This window comes from Tamandua tetradactyla, chromosome 15 (genome assembly GCF_023851605.1).
Source record: "Tamandua tetradactyla isolate mTamTet1 chromosome 15, mTamTet1.pri, whole genome shotgun sequence".
Lineage (NCBI taxonomy): Eukaryota > Metazoa > Chordata > Mammalia > Pilosa > Myrmecophagidae > Tamandua > Tamandua tetradactyla.
The window spans coordinates 78,439-92,059 of NC_135341.1; the positions used below are offsets into that span (position 1 = coordinate 78,439).

At 34.8% G+C, this 13,621-nt stretch overlaps 1 long non-coding RNA gene across 3 annotated transcripts in view; it reads left to right on the forward strand.

The window, feature by feature from the left end:
• LOC143656894 (uncharacterized) overlaps positions 1–13,621 on the forward strand; it is a 176,835-nt gene that overhangs the window by 26,076 nt on the left and 137,138 nt on the right. For all 3 annotated transcript variants that reach the window (XR_013162620.1, XR_013162619.1, XR_013162621.1), the window contains exons 2-4: positions 2,782–2,867; positions 7,024–7,164; positions 7,866–7,992. This is a non-coding gene — a long non-coding RNA (uncharacterized LOC143656894). The remainder of the gene's footprint in view (positions 1–2,781; positions 2,868–7,023; positions 7,165–7,865; positions 7,993–13,621) is intronic.

Genomic DNA, 13,621 nt, shown 5'->3' on the forward strand with positions numbered 1-13,621 from the left:
GGGTGGGACCTTTAATTACATTCTTTCCATGGAGATGTGGCTTCATACATTCAAGCTGGGCCACCTAATGGAGTCTTTTAAGAGAGAACATCCAGCATGGCAGGCAAAAATCCACTATTGCAATACTCTAGATTGGCTTTTAAAAAAATTTACAATACCAAATTTTGGCTAAAGTGGAGAGCAACTGAAACTCTCATACATCACTGGAAAAATGCAAAATTGTACAGAAACTTGGGATAACTCTGATAGTTGAAAAATTAAACATACATTTATCATATATATCATATGACCCAAATTTCCACACCTAGCCATTTATCTTAAAGAAATGAAAACCTAGGTTAACAAACAAATCTGTATACAAATGTTTATAGCAGCCTTATGCATAATTGCCCCAAATTGGGAAATACTCTAAGAATCCTTCAACTGGTGAATGGTTAAACTGTGGTACATTCATACAAAGAAACACCACTCAGCAACATTATACACACAGCAAGGATGGATCTCAAATACATAATGCTAAGTGAAAGATAAGTCACATTCAAAATGTCTCATTCTGTATGATTCCATATATATGAAATTTGCCTGTCCATTGAAAAAAAAGCAAATGAATATATTTTTATTTGAGTATATATTTTTTAGCAAAAATATTTATCTTATGTAGACTACACTAATGTTCACATCCTTAGAAGTGGTGATGATTACAAGTCCTTTTATAGATTAAGAGTAGTAGAGCCCTTCTACCTGTAGATTCTCCAGAGTACTTACACAACATATAAAAATCAGTAAAGAAAGAGTTCTCTGGGAAAAGATATATAGGTTTGTTTTTGTATTTTAGGAGGAATTAAAGGACATCTGCATAATTTATGTAATTTGATGGTAATGATGATATTAAAGAAGGCATGTGTTGATTATATGTATCTTTCATCTGAATTAATGAGAGTTTGTTTGGATTATAGACTGACCACACTTTCAACTGTGTTATAGGAGGGTCCTCCATGAAAATGTTACCTTTTCTAGACTGATAAAGAACCCCTAAGTGTAGAATTTGATGAAAGTATCATCCATAAGTATTGATTTGTTTGCATCTTTGGCCTGTTTGGGCTCTGTTTTATAAGGAAGAGAATTTTAAACAAAAAAAGAAAGTCCTTATTTACTTTCTAATTATTGAATTTGACTGCAAGCACTTAGGTCCAGGCTATTTGAGGTCAGGTTGGGTTATAGTGGACAAACACTTTCTCTAGATTCAAAATTCATTAGTACTTTTCTCAGGGAAACTTGCCTAAAATCATTCAAGGAATAAATTCATGAATTTAGACTAGTAGGAAGCACAGAGAAATGAACAAATACATGAATAATGACAAATTTTATGAGTGACCTGGAGGAAAGAACTCAGTGTTTAAACCTGGCTCAACATCTTAGTCATCTCTGTGTGGAGCAGGGACAAGGCAGGACATGAGAAATATTGTTCTCAGTAAATATATATTGATGTGAGTAAGTGTAGGTTATGTTGGACAGTAAACCTCAGGTGAGCCAGAAGTTTATGTTTGGGTTGTGGATTCAATTTCATGAAAATTCTCACATTGGAGGGGAACCTGGGCATGAGGCATAATTGTGAGAACAAACCACATGAAAAGGAGATTTTCACAGTAAGGTGCATCATCTGATTATTGAAATGAGAGGTGGCATTCAGGTAATGGTGTAAGCCTTAAGAAATTTGAACTGGGAAACAAGCAGAAAAAGTTTAAACTCTGGCTGTGTCTTTTTCTAGCCATGTACTTTTCTAAGATTACAAACCTTAGAAATTTTCTTGTTTTCTAAGGTTTCTGAATCTCTTTTCATTTAATTTGTTAAATAGGTAAATCTACCTTAATCAATATGGTCAATTTAAAGATTAAATAAATGTAATTCTCCAAACACATTTAAAACAATGTTGTTTACATGAATTCAGGAACAAATGCATAAGTTAATCTGACTGTTTTCAGAAAATATCATCATTTGTCCATGAAATAATTATATATTTATTAACAATGTTAATAAAAATTTAAAGCAGAAGATCTTCCACATCTATAAATTATGAAATGAAAGATGTTACAACTGAAAACTATGAATATAATATAAGATGTCAACTGCCATTTTACTAATTTCAAATTGAGGTATGGGTTTTATTCCAGATCCTTAATTCCATTTAATTTGAGCTTCCTGAACCTATCAAGATTGTGAGATGTTATGACACATGTGCATATGTGACTCTTTGATGCAAGAGATTTTCAGGAATATATTTGTAATACAACAGCCATCCATTGATCCCTCAAAGTGGAACAAGTCTTTGATAATAAAATGAAAGGTTTCTTGGTTATCTCAATAATAGTATTAGATATTTAATGTGAAAGAACCAGGAAAATTTCTGGCAAATATCCTCAGAAGGACAGATACAAAGCAAAATAGGACAGGGGTGAGAATTGAGAAGATGGGGGTGGATATTTCAGGGGCCAGACGTATTTATAGCTGAGAAAATCCACAGTGATTTCTCTGGATGTGGAGACAAATGTTTTGAGTCAGGAAGGGAATGGAAAATCTCTGAAAGCCATGGGCTGATGAAGATATATAACTCAATGATTTCGTCTTCTCTGTATGAAGAAGTTATTCTCTTAGAGCATATTTCATGTTCCTATTTATTGGATTGGGGTTATTCCCAGGTGGAGGAGAGGATTAGGAGTCATGAGAGTTGTGTCTGGAAGTCATGATAAGTCCAGAATCTAATAGATTTTTCTACATTCTCAGTTTTGCTTACTTAGTGCTTATCTTGTTGTGAGTGTAAACTCAGAGGAAGACAATTCTCAGCTGAGCTGTTGACTATGCAATCACTGGTGAGTAAGGAATACTTCTTTTTACTGAAATTAACCATGTATTTTCTGTAGATGGGCACAGATATTTGTGTTAGTTTGAAAGGATTTATGTGCCCAAGAAAACCCGTGCTTGAATCCTAATCAATCTTGTAGGAGCAATGGTTTCTTCTAATCCCTATTTAGCACTTTAGGTCAGAAACTTGATTAGGTTATCTTCATGGAGATGTGGTCAATCATTTGTAAGTATTATTTTTGGTTAGATGGAGACGTGTTTCCACCCATTCTGTATAGATCTGGATTAGTTTAGTGGAATCTTTTAAAAGAAGAAGCATTTTTGGGAATGTTTCAGAAGGACATAGCCATATGAAGCAGAAAGTCCACCAGACAATGACCTTTGGAAATGAAGAAGAAAAATGCTTCCCAAGGAACTTCATGAAGCAAGAGTCTTGGAGAGAAAGCTAGCAGACATCACATTTGCCATGTGCCCCTCCAACTGAGAGAGAAATGCTGGATGTCATCACCTTCTTGAACCAAGGTGTCTTTATCTGCATGCCTTAGATTGGACATTTTTATTGACTTGTTTTAATTTAGACAATTTCACAGCCTTAGAACTGTAAACTAGCAATTTATTAAATTCTCCTTTTTAAAAGCTGTTCCATTTCTGGGATATTGTATTCTGACAGCTAACAAACTAGAACAATATTCTAATCTCATTTAGAAGGTATTCAAGGATCTGAGCTAAAGTTGTATTTATCCTGGCCTCTGGAATGGTGATTGTTCAAGTTTGCTGTTTAAATTTCCAACCTATGGTACTGAATAAGGATTAGAAGAAACTGTTGTTCTCACAGCATTGACTTGGATTAAAACATGGTTTTTGCTCTTCTAGGGCACATAAATCCTTTCAAACTGACACATTCCACCCTCCAGATCCTAAAAAAGACATGTTTTCCCCATATACAAAATACATTCATTCCATTACAATGTCAGAGAACCTTAAACCATTTCAGTAACACTACAAATACAACACAAGGTTAAAACCAGTAAAATTCTCATAAAAGTCAACTACAGGCCTGGACAGTTGTAAAGCAAAATTTTTTTCCGGGTCTGGACCTGTGAAACTCAAACAAGTGTGAAACACAAACAAGTTATCTGCTGCCAACATAAAAGGAGAAACAGTCATAGGATATATGTACCCATTTCCATAGGGAGGAAGGAACACATGTGTCACTGGACCCAAGCAGTCTCAAAAACCTGTAGGGCAAATTCCATTAGATATCAAATCTGAGAGTCATTTATCTTTGAGGCTTTAGAAAGCAGCAGTTCCACCCTTTCTACAGGCCTATGCTTGCCTATCTGAATTCAACCTTAGGAGACACTGGAGAGACCATCGTTTACTCAGTTCCACCTTCTCTAAGCATCAGGGCCACACCAAGCATCACTGCAAGCTTTAGGGTACACACTTAACCCCTTCATGTGGTGGCAGCCCTACTTTTCCCTATCCCCAAAGAGGGTGCTGCACCCTCTCCCAGGCCTGAGGTATCATCACTCTTCCACTGCAATGAGGTGGAAGGCCCATCCTCTCCCTTTGGGGCAAACTCACACTCTCCACATGCTTGGATGAGTCCACTCTCTTAGAATGAGGCATCTTGACTTCAGACCTCAGCCTTCATAATTCTACCTTTGAAGTTATTTTTCCTCCAATGTGTCCCTTCTGTGTCCCTCTCTGTTGTACTGTCAGTGGTTCTTTTTTAGGCAGCTCCTGTAGCACCTTCTTTGGCTTTCTATAAAATAGTCTCAGATCATGTCCATCAGACATAAGGAGTTTCCACAAATCTGTCTTTGATAACTTCATGTCCAATCCTGGCTTTCTCTGAAATAGCTGGCAGTTTCCACATTTGGTTAAATCTTCATGTAGGGCACTATTCTCTGGTGTACCCCTTTCCAGAAGCTCAGAATTCTCCAGAAAATCAACATCTGGTTTCTCTGTACCCAAGCATTCAGTTTTCAGCTTATCCCTTTCCTGTTGCATTTTGCTACAAGCTGTGAAGAGAAACTAGGTTGCACTTTCCACATTTAATTTGGAAATCTCTTCTACTAAATTACCAAGTTCACATGTTTTAAAATCTGCCTTCCATTCAAATCTACAGGTCAATTGTGCCATATTATCTGCCACTTTAAAACAAGGATTACCTTCTTTGCTATTTGCAATAACACATATCTCATTTCTGCTTAAGGCCTTATCAGAAGTATCTTTAGAGTCCCCATTTTTACCAGGCTCTTCAAAGCATTCTAGGCCTTCTCTATCAAGCTACTCACAGCTCTTCCAGAATTTTCTCCTTATCCATTTTAAAAGCTACTCCAACATGTTTGGTATTTGTAAATTGCAGCACCCCACTTCTCTGATGCCAAAATCTGTTCTACTTTGTTAGCTGACACAATGGAAAATACCAGAATCAAAAGAATGACTTTTAAGAGGAGAATTTAATAAGTTGCTAGTTTACAGTTTTAAGACTGTGAAGTTGTCCAGTTAAAATATGTCTATGTAGACTTGACCTATCCTTTATGGGGTTAGGTTTCATATGAACAAACTCCAAGATGGGGCTCTTATATAGCTGATATAAGCTGATATAGCTTTCACAATGTGATTCTGTTATTGTAAAAACCTTGTGTCTGGTGCTCCTTTTATCTACCATATCAACAGAAGAGTAGAACATATGGAATAAAAATAAATAATAGGGAGAACAAATGTTAAATTAAATTTAGTTTGAAATGCTAGTAATAAATGAAAGCGAGGGGTAAGGGATATGGTATGTATAGTCATTTTTTCTCTGTTATGATTTTATTTCTTTTTCTGTTGTCTTTTTATTTCTTTTTCTAAATTGATGCAAATGTTCTAAGAAATGATGAATATGCAACTATGTGATGATATTAAGAATTACTGATTATATGTGCAGAATGGAATGATATCTTAATGTTTTGTTTGTTGTTATTTTTTAAATTAATAAATAAAAAAAGAAAAAATATGTCTATGGACATATTTCATGTCCAATCTAAGACATCCAGGTAAAGATACCTTGGTTCAAGAAAGCTGATGATATTCAGCATTTCTCTCTCAGCTGGAAAGGCATATGGCAGACATGGTGTCATCTTCTGGCTCTCTTTCTAAGCCTTTTGCTTCATGAAGCTCCCTGGGAGTCATTTTCCTTCTTCATCTCCAATGGTTGTTGCCTGGTAGACTCTGTGGTTCTCTCATCCTTCTGTCATGGTTCTGTATCTCTCTTCTTGTTCTCAAAAGGGACTCTGTCTGAAATGGCTCCTTTTATATAGGATTCCAGCAAACTAATAAAGACCCAGGTTGATCCTTCTAATCAAGTTTAGCACCCACAATTAAAATTGAGTCATGTGTTTGTAATGATAATCTAATGCTTCCAAGCTATGATAATGAATAAGGATTAGAAGAAACCATTGCTCTCACAAGCTTGATTAGGATTAAAACATGGGTTTTCAAGGGTACATCAATCCTCTCAAACTGGCACAGTGATCATTCCTCAATAAGTAATCTTTCCAGCACAAGTTTGTTACAGACTCCATTAAGACTCTGTATTCACTGGAGAACTGAGAGAGGTTTGTTCTCATTCTGCCCATGTCCTCTTTAGAGAAATAATGTACTCATTGATCCTGTTAATGCCTGCAAATGGCTTAGATGTACAGTGAGCCTAGTTGATAGAATTGAGTAATAGCAAATATTTATAGTTGGTAGGGAGGCTGGTGTTCAGCAAGTGAGTTCATCAGTACAGAGTTGCAGTTGCTAAGATGGAGGTTTTGCATTGTTGAGAGAAACAAATGAGAGAATTAGTTAATAGAAGGAAAAGAGGAACCACATTTCCCTCAAGTCATAAGTTAAAGTTTTAATATTGTATATTTGTATATTTTTAAAACTTTCAAAAAGGACACCTAAGATGTTCCCTTTCATTTGCTCTCATTGCTCTTTTCCCCTTATTTTAAGCAACTTATTAAAATTTTGTAAATAGGAGTAATGAAAAGAATTGTTTCTTTAATGTTAGCTTGCATTTAGGAGTATAGTAGGTAGAGTAAATTTCATAGCCCTGAGAATTTTTGTGATGAGTTGGAGAGACCAGAATGGCTTGAGGACCTTCTTTTATTCTTGAACATGAAGAGGAGGTGAAGATATTAAAGAGAGGATGAACATTGGTTTTGAAGATCCCAAGGAAAACTGAGTTTGAATGATCTCATATCCCTGGAATTAGGAGCTAAGATCATCCTTCAGTATAGGAGTTTCAGGAGAAACTCCTGTGAGGTGAGAAACTGATCCATACTTGTATTTTATTAAAAATACCTGAAGTTATGGAAAATTTAATGAGGCAGCGTACACTGTACCAACTTATCCATGATACCTATTTAGTTCTGTAGAATGCTATACTTAGCTGAAAAGTTTGCTGCCATTCTATTGAAAAATATAGCTGTATATTATGTTCAGATGCAAAGTATTTTACACATAAGCTCATTAGATCTTTCAAAATTTCAAGCTGTTTATGAAATGATGTCATACAAGAGAGAAAACAGGTCATCTGGGGCAGTAATATAATTATAGTTATAAAAGTGGCAACACATGGGTATTCATTGTCCTGTGATGAGTCTGTATATTTGCTTGAAATAGGCAGAAAATGTTTTTTGTTATAAACGCTGAAGTGCAAATTATACCTCATCATTTGCAAGTTATAATGATCGGTTTATTGGGAAATGTCAAGATTATATTAGACCATGTGTTTTTTGAGATTTTATAAAAATTATTAAGTAAAATAATCAGTGTGTATATGTATGTGTCCATACCTGTGAGAGACCAATTGCTCAGTATTGAGAATCATCTGATTTGAAATGCAAATACAGTTTGAGCTTTATGCAACGGTTACCAATTCCTCAGTGCTGTGCTCCCAATCATTGTACTCTGAATATTTGCATATGGTCCTTTCTGAATACTTGTATCTCTGATGTTTTCAGGCATTAGTGAAATTGAAAGATGTAGTTATAGAATTTACTCAGGCAGAGTGGATCATGCTGGATTCATCCCAGAGAAGGCTGTTCAGAGATGTGATGCTGGAGAATATCCGTCATCTGCTCTCACTGGGTGAGTATGAAACTTACCTATCTAATCCTCTTAAGAAATGTATAGAACAGTTTGTGTATATTGTTTTAGATTTTACTTTATATTCACATTCTATGTTATTTCATAACATGAAAAACTATCTAATATTTTTGTTTCTTTACTTACTACTTACATGTAGTTTTTCCCCTGACTAAAATATAATCTTTGTGAACACAAATTCCATGTATTTCTTTTACTCAATTTTAAACACTCAGCACAATGTTGAAAATTCAATGAGTATTTTCTATAAGGATAAATAAGGAGATTAAATATGCCATAAATAATTATTATGCTCTAGGGATTTTGTATGGATGCAGATGATAGGAATAACACAACAGGCATATCATTTTCCACATTAACTTAGAATGTCCCAAGGGAACTTATTGTATTACTCAGGGTTCTCCAGAGAAACAGAGCCAACTGAAGATATCTATAAATATGAGATTTTATAAAAGTATCTCACACCAACTGTATGGATGCATGAGTCAAAATTTTATAAGGTAGGCACTGTAAAGAAGGATTTTATAAAGCTTAACAGTAGCTAACTTTTCTTAGGTAAAGAAGGATTTTATAAAGCTTAGCAGTAGCTTATTTTTCCTGCTTAATTTAGCTATTTACATATATTTTAGCTTCTGAATAACAGAAATATCCAGCAAAAGCATTTGTGTCATCTTATATTCACTGCTATACATTTGGTGTGAGTTGAAAAGCAAAGAATTATGGGCCCCATCAGGCTGAAGATAAACAATCCTGGCGCCAAGATTACTTGTTGTAAAACTGTTAAGAAATGCTTGTTGTAAAACTGTTCGTTATCTGCTTTTTTGCAAAACAGCACCTGTGACCCATGCTCAACCCCCACCTCCTCATCTTACCCTTTAAAAAGCTTTTGCAAACTCAAACTGGGGCTCTCTGTTCCTGCGTGTTGAGCGAGCCCCACACATGTGTGGAAAATAAACCCCTTGCGTGTTGCATGAGAGAACGTCTCTTGGAGTCCTCCTTTGCGTGGCAAAACTCTCGAATTCTTACAGCACTAGCTGGCAACTCCAATGAAGGTCATCAATGAACTCTCCAGGAGGGGCTGGCTGGCTGAAGAAGACATGGAATTTCTCTCTTCTCATTTAAAAGTCTTCAACAAATTGAATTAAATCCAACCGATTCAGTTCTCTCTTTGTAGAAGACATTTCTTTATTTGATAATAGATGTAATTAGCCATAGAGGAAATAAACTAAGTAATGATTTAGTAAACCAGCCTTCAATTTATTAATCAGCCATGAAATTTCTTTGAAGTAATGGTTATGCCAGTGCTTACTTGACCAGAAAAACGGGCACCCTCACATGGCCAAAGTTGACATATGAACTTAACCATCACAATGTTTTTGAATTCTTTGTGAAAATCATAATGAACTATTATGGAAATCTAGAATTTTTCTTGTCTGAAGATATAGAGTGTTCTGTCATCTGTTCTTGAGCTTTGTTCAGCAACCAGAAATTCTCATTGTATTTGGGCACAAGATCAAGATTTAACATTTTGATGGTGAAAAATGGTCAATATCCTATGTTCCAGGTACTTTTCCCCTGGCTGACCTTCAACAGTTATATTCTTTTTTAGTCATGATAGTGGTTTGAGGCTGTATGTACTGCAGAAAAGAAAGAATATTCTTAAATCTAATCTATTCCTTCACATGTGAACAATTGTTTATATTAACTTTTGATCAGGTGACTTCAGTTAAGTTGTGTCCTTTCTCAAGCAGGATGGGTTTTCATCTATTACTGGAGTCTTTTATAAGAGAATAAAATTCAGAGAGAGAGAGAAAAAAAAGCCATAGGTATAAAATTCTGAAGTTGATGAAACTTTGAGGAAAAGAAAGAAACCAGGAGATAGCACCATGTATCTTGCCATATGACAAGCTAAAGAACAATGGTTTCCAGGTGTGAGTCTCAGAAAGCCACAGTCTTGGGGAGAAAATGTTGCCTTGATGATGCATGGATTTGGACATTTTCCAAGGCTTAAAACAATAAAGTAATAAATTTCCATTTTTAAACCAACCCATTATATGCTATTTGCTTAAGTAGCCTAGGAAACTAAAGACAGAGTTTGGCCCAGGCATTTGATATTCTTTTGTTGCATGTACTACAAATGGCAATACAGCTTCAGAATGGGGTAATTGGTTGAGGCTGGAAGGATTGTGAGGTCATTTATAGTAATGGCTTAGATATCTTTGAAGAGAACATTCAAAGACATATGGATGTGAAAGGTATTTCCAGTGATGCTCTAGAAGGAAATGATGATGTATTATGGAGACAGGAGGAAAGATGTTTCCTGTCACTATTGAGTTCTGATTTTCTGTGGAAGACACATCTTCATTTATGAACTTGCATATTTAACTGAGGCAATTTCCAAGATAAGCATGGGAAGTTCAGAATTCTAATCACCACTCATGTTAAAATGTGAGAGGAATGTGATAAGCTAAGAACTGAAATCATGGGCTTAAAGAAACCAGATATTGGTGATTTAGAGAACGTGACCCTTCTGGAAAGTGAGCCCCCAGAGAATAGCCCTTCATGTGAGGGCTAGCCTTGCTTAACTATGGTTATTTCTCCTGTTTTGTTTGATGTTTCATAATTCAAGAAGGGCCTTTGGAATTTATTAAATGTTTACTCAAATGTATCCCTAATTGCATTTAGGGATATACAGCAAGATTTTATTGGGAAAATGGGACCCTGGAGTATGAAACTTTTCAGAATCTTCTCTTCATGTTTTCAGTGTTTTATAAAAGCCTTCCACAGTGAAGTTATAAGGTGAATGAAGCTGTTATGAAAATCTGAGCAATAGCTCTGACACAAGACTTTGGTATATGTAGTCAGATATTTCATGCAATATTTATACACCATTAGTATGAGCTTTAAAAATATTTAATCATATAATCACATTTCATTCCTTCATTTAACAGATATTAATTCATTGTTCAATATGCAAAACTTTTCTTGGCACTTGTAATTCATGGATGATTATAATAAAGAAAGTGCCTTGCCCTCATTGAACCTACATTTTAGGTAGAGGGAGACAACAAAGAATTAAAAGAAATAAGAAAGTCATTTAGTCTATCAGTTGGTGATATGTACAAAAAATAAATAAATCAGGAATGCAGATCAGAGAATGAAAGTAGAGGTTGCAATTTTAAGTGTGATGATGAGGGAAAGTCTCACTGAAGAGATGTCATTTGAGCAAAGAACTGAAGGGGTTGAGGAAGCCAAACATGTAGGTGTCTAAGAGGAAGAGTAGCCCATGCAGGAGGAAGAACAGGGACGAGATGGCTGAGGTGGCAACACCTCTTGCATGTTCGAGGAACAGCAAAGAGGCTAGTGTACTGGCTGTCAGTGAGCAAGAGGTGAATACTAGTTATCTTAGGTTTGAAAGTTAACAAGCGATCCTATCATGGAGGGCCCTTTATACTACTGGAAGAACTTGGAATGTTTCTCCAGCTGTGATGAGATACTAAAAGGTTTTGAGTGGAGAAGTGACAGGATCTGACTTTTTTTTAAATGGAGGATCACTTTGGCAGATAACAACCTCCAGAGATGCAAGAGCGGAAAGTTGATTTACTATCACTTATATTTCTTTTACTTCCTCTCATCCTTCTATTTACTCTGGGACTCTTCTCTCTTCTTGACCTGCCTCAACACAGAGACTCAGAATTGAAATTAAAAATTAATACCCATGTAGTGAGGGTGCTCAAATAAAAGTCCAAACCTAGATAAAGGGCTTTTGAAAATCCCAAATTAACCAATAACCCTAATCATTTCAATTTTATCAGTTTTATTTTAACTCCTCTTCTGACATCCCATCTTTGATGAATCATATATTTAATATTAATTCTCAATTTTTATGGTTAAATGTAGTGAGAAACCAGATGCTTTGAGCAAATGTTTGAATAGGTTTATCTTGGTGTTAATTTCTCTCAACAGAAAGTATGAGGATTCTGCTTTGTATTTCTTAATTCTACTACTCTTTTCTGAAAATTTTGAAATACATAACTTATGCAAAACTTAAGAGTGTAAAAACTAAGAGAAGATAGAGTAAAAAATAGAATTAGTGTGGTAAGTAGAAAATAAATATTTAATTGACAGCAAGCTCTATGTAGTTCAGATATTTGCAATTGATCATTTTTAAAATGTCTTTATTTTTTATGAAAAATTCAAGTGAAATATTGTTTCCAAATCTATGTATATATATTTAAGTCTAGAAAATTTATTCCTAAAGAAAATTTTCTCATGTACAAGTAATGAATCTGTTAAGTTTTTAAATTTTTCTTGATGATTTCATATGTCTGAGCTAATTAGTAATAGCAAGTGTATCACTGTTATTCATTTATTAATTCATTCAAAAATATTTATTACATTATTTTACATTACCTATACTCAACCATTCTAATCTCTGAGGATGATACAATAGTAAATGAAATAGACAAAAATTTTCTACCCCCTCATGGAAAGTATATTCCAATAGGGAAGACAATTAATAAAATACATAAGTAAATAAATGACATAAGAATGCCATAGATTATTTAAAAATAGATTGTTGCCCCAATTTATTTCTTAAAAGGAGTGTTTCTCCCTCCATGCTGAAAATGTTTTCATCTAGCTCCCCTATAGGGAGATAGACAAATGAATTTTTGTACAAAGTGTGTTAGACTCCAAGAGGATAGCATTCACATTTTTTTCATACAAACATAACATCTGATTTTACCTATAGTATTCTATACCATTTCTCACAGTTTTTCATATAAATTTAAGGTAATGTTAAAAGCATCAACTAAGTTGCTGCAGGAGGAAAAACATTTTATTTCTAAATATTTCTAAAAACATCATAAGCGTCCTTATTACATTATTGCTCTTTTTTAAGTGCACTCTGTCAGTTTGGGAAGAGTTTGAAAGGCTGCACAGTGTTTAAGGTCTCTTTTCTCAAAGTAGTTTTTTTTTTGGTTGTCTTTCTTGTCATGGAAGTTAATTTGCAATAATGGCTCATTGCTTTAATAAGGTGTAGGACACGTGGGAAGAATCTGCAACATGGGATACTTAGCTCTGCAATATATCATACAGTCAATCTGAAAAGACTGAAAATAATTTAAAGGGTTAAAGCATGCAACTGTATTTTTTAAAATCTCAGGTTATTGAACTTTTGTTATCTAGTATTCTTTTAAGAAATTACAAATAATTCTCCTTAGAAGATTTGATCTTTAAAATGTTTATTTCCCAAGCACCAAACTAAGGTGCAAATGCAGACTATTTGGAGAAAATCTGTGTCCTAACATGAAATTTTTATTGTAACTATTAGCTGCTTAATATGCTCTGCATGGAGAAATCAGCTTATCTGCTTCTTAAGCAGCCTTCATTTCATTTCCCCCACAGACCTCTGAGGAACTTACAGCAAAGTCAGATATTTCAAATGATAGTATTATGAGCTTAAATGCACTTCGGGTTTCTGGATAACTATATAGAAATTTCAGTGAATTCAAAGTCATTGGAGAATTGGGCTGAAAAAGTCCTTCTGTCGAAAGGAAGGACCCTTTTATGAATTTGACTTACTTTCAATGTGATGGAATGTCACACT